The sequence below is a fragment of the Amblyraja radiata genome, unplaced genomic scaffold (assembly GCF_010909765.2).
Source record: "Amblyraja radiata isolate CabotCenter1 unplaced genomic scaffold, sAmbRad1.1.pri scaffold_1088_ctg1, whole genome shotgun sequence".
NCBI classification, from domain to species: Eukaryota; Metazoa; Chordata; class Chondrichthyes; order Rajiformes; family Rajidae; genus Amblyraja; species Amblyraja radiata.
In genome coordinates, this window is record NW_022630270.1 from 1 (window position 1) to 3741 (window position 3741).

General features: G+C 52.4%; 1 long non-coding RNA gene across 1 annotated transcript; it reads left to right on the plus strand.

Moving 5' to 3' along the window:
• The first annotated feature begins 107 nt into the window (after nt 1-107).
• On the plus strand, nt 108-3463 carry LOC116969734. Its single transcript, XR_004410910.1, has 2 exons — nt 108-224; nt 3104-3463. It is a non-coding gene; the product is annotated as an uncharacterized LOC116969734 (long non-coding RNA).
• Nucleotides 3464-3741: the final 278 nt, after the last annotated feature.

Consider the following 3741-nt stretch of genomic DNA (forward strand, 5'->3'; position numbering starts at 1 on the left):
CCCTCTCCCTCTCTCTCTCTCTCCCTCTCCCCCTCTCTCCCTCTCTCCCTCCCCCTCTCTCTCCCTCCCCCCCTCTCACATGCATCTCTCTCCCCCGCCCACTCTGTGCCTCGCTGCTGCTGCTGCTGCCTGTTCTCCCGGCCAGACGAACTGTACGCTCAGAAACTGAAGTACAAGGCCATCAGCGAGGAGCTGGACCATGCCCTGAATGACATGACGTCCATGTAAATATCCGTGCCGACCTGTCTCGCGCATGCACGCACGCACGCCTGCCTTGGTCCCCAACCCCACAGACCCCTGACCCATAACCTTGTAGCACCCTAACCCTAACCTTGGTAGACACAAAATGCTGGAGTAACCCAGTTACACTAGTGCTAGAGGGATACAGTGTGGAAACAGGCCCTTCGGCCCAACTTTCCCACACTAGCCAACATGTCCCAGCTACACTAGTCATAGAGTGATACAGTGTGGAAACAGGCCCTTCGGCCCAACATGTCCCAGCTACACTAGTCCCACCTGCCCGCGTTTGGCCCATATCCCTCCAAACCTGTCCCATCCATGTACCCGTCTAACTGTCTCTTAAACGTTGGGATAGTCCCAGCCTCGACTACCTCCTCCGGCAGCTCGCTCCATACCCCCACCACCCTCTGTGTGGAAAAGTTACCCCTCGGATTCCTACGTAGACAAAAATGCTGGAGGAACTCAGCGGGTGAGGCAGCATCTATGGAGCGAAGGAATAGGTGATGTGTCGTGTTGAGACCCTTCTGGAAACTCAGCGGCTGAGGCAGCATCTATGCAGCGAAGGAATAGGCGACGTTTCGGGTCGAGACCCTTCCGGGTCTCGACCCGAAACGTCACCCATTCCTTCGCTCCATAGATGCTGCCTCACCCACTGAGTTCCTCCAGCATTTTTGTCTCCCTTCGATTGTTCCAGCACCTGCAGTTCCTTCTTAAACACCTCCGATTCCTATGAAATCTTTTCCCCCTTTGCCTTGAACCTCTGTCCTCTGCTCCTCGATTCATTTTTTTACGGCAGAGGTAGATAGATTCTTGATTAGGATGGGTGTCAGGGGTTATGGGGAGGAAGGCAGGGGGGGGAGAGGGGTAGATCAGCCATGACTGAATGGTGGAGTCGACTTGATGGGCCAAATGGCCTAATTCTGCTGCGATCACTTCTGACCTCCCTCCGCGGCGTGTGGGCCCAGACACGTGAGCTCAGAGCTTGACCCTAACCAACCTCCTAGCACTCTGCCCCTCCCTTGTGGAAAAGCATGCGTTTGTATTGCTGTGATGTTTCTGATGAGATCTCGCTAACACTGGGGGACAGTACTGGTGGGGACGGGTCTGTGTGCGTGTGTGTGTGTGACTGTGTGTGTGTGTGTCTGTATGTGTGTGTGTGTGTGTGTGTGTGTGTGTGACTGTGTATGTGTGTGTGTCTGTATGTGTCTGTGTCTGTGTGTGTGTGTCTGTGTGTGTGTGTGTGTGTCTGTCTGTATGTGTGTGTGTGTGTGTGTGTGTGTCTGTCTGTATGTGTGTGTGTCTATGTGTGTGTATGTGTATGTCTATGTGTGTGTGTGTCTGTGTGTATGTGACTGTATGTGTGTGTGTCTGTCTATGTGTGTGTGTGTATGTGTCTGTATGTATGTGTCTGTATGTGTGTGTGTGTGTGTGTGTCTATGTGTGTATGTGACTGTATGTGTGTGTGAGTGTGTATGTATGTGTCTGTATGTGTGTGTGTGTAACACTGGGGTACAGTACTGGTGGGGACGGGTGTGTGTGTGTCTGTGTGTATGTGACTGTGTGTGTATGTGTGTGTGACACTGGGGTACAGTACCAGTGTTTAGATTTAGTTTAGGGTTTAGTTTAGAGATACAGTGCGGAAACAGGCCTTCCGGCCCACCTGGTTCTGGACTCGCCCAACATTGGGAACATTTTTCCTGCATCTAGCTTGTCCAGTCCTTTTATAATTTTATACGTTTCTATAAGATCCCCCTCATCCTTCTAAATTCCATTGAATACAAGCCCAGTCTTTCCAATCTTTCCTCATATGACAGTCATAGAAACATAGAAAATAGATGCAGGATAAGGCCATTCGGCCCTTCGAGCCAGCACCGCCGTTCATTGTGATCACGGCTGATCGTCCCCGATCAATAACCCGTGCCTGCCTTCTCCCCAATATCCCTTGATTCCACTAGCCCCTAGAGCTCTATCTAACTCTCTCTTAAATTCATCCAATGAATTTTGTATTCCACTGCCCTCTGTGGCAGGGAATTCCACAAATTCACAACTCTCTGGGTGAAAAAGTTAAATGGCCTCTTAAATGGCCTCCCCTTTATTCTAAGACTGTGTGTGGCCCCTGGTTCTGGACTCGCCCAACATTGGGAACATTTTTCCTGCATCTAGCTTGTCCAGTTCTTTTATGGTATGAGTGCAGGCAGGTGGGACTAAGGGAAAAAAAAATTGTTCAGCACGGACTTGTAGGGCCGAGATGGCCTGTTTCCGTGCTGTAATTGTTATATGGTTATATGGTTATAATTTTATACATTTCTATGAGATCTTCTCCTCATCCTTCTAAACTCCAGTGAATACAAGCCCAGTCTTTCCAATCTTTCCTCATATGACAGTCCCGCCATCCCAGGGATCGATCTGGTGAACCTACGCTGCACTGCCTCAATCACGAGGATGTCCTTCCTCAAATTAGGAGACCAAAACTGTCCATCCGGACAAGCTAGACGGCTAATTAAGTCCCGCCATCCCGGGATTTAACCTGGTGAACCTTCGGTTCCCTTCCACTCTCCAAAGACGGGCGGGGGGGGGGGGGGGGGTCGCTGGTCGTTGCCGACCCGGTGGGCCGAAGGGCCTGTTTCCGTGCTGTATCTCTTTTAAGAAAACAAAACAAGACTCACAACTCTAACAGCAGAGCCGGAGGCCGGGATCGGACCCCGGGACCCCGGCCCTGCGAGGGGGAACCTTTACCCCCCAGCCTACATGTTCTTACATCCTCTCTCACCTCTCTCTCTCTTTCTCTCTCTCTCTCCTCCCACCCCTCTCTCTTTCTTCCCTTCCCTCCTCCCTCCCTCCCCCCTGCTTATTTCTTGCACAGATAACTGTGACGTCACGCGACTACGAGGGTCCTTTGCTACGGCTGCCTTCTGTCGATCTGTGCATCGTTGGCTTACACACTTGGACACACACACACACACTTGCTCACACCCAGCCCCATCTTGTTGCTTGCCCTCCCTCCCCTTCCACCCCCCACTCACCACCACCTCCACCCCTTTCTAACCACATTGTTGTCTGCACCCCTGGTTTGTTCATTCTTATTTCCCCGCCTGTTATTTTCAACCCCAAATACCTGCGTCTTGAAAACCCGCTGTCTCTCCACCCTCTCCTCCTCCTCCTCCCTCTCCTCCTCCTCCTGCTTCACTGTCTTCCGCTCGAAAATAAAGCATTTCTGCCCTGGTTCTGCCTCTCGCACGTCTCCTCTGTTCCAATCTCATGCAACGGGTCAGCGAGTGTGGGTGAGGGCGGTCACGGTGGCCCGGCGGGTAGAGTTACCGCCTTGCGACGCTCGCAGCGCCGGAGACCCGGGGTCCATCCCGACTACGGGCGCTGCCTGTACGGAGTTTGTACGTTTAGAGGGACATGGGCCAAACGCGGGCAGGTGGGACTAGTGTAGCTGGGAGATTGTTGGCAAGTTGGGCCGAAGGGCCTGTTTCCACACTGTATCACTCTATGACC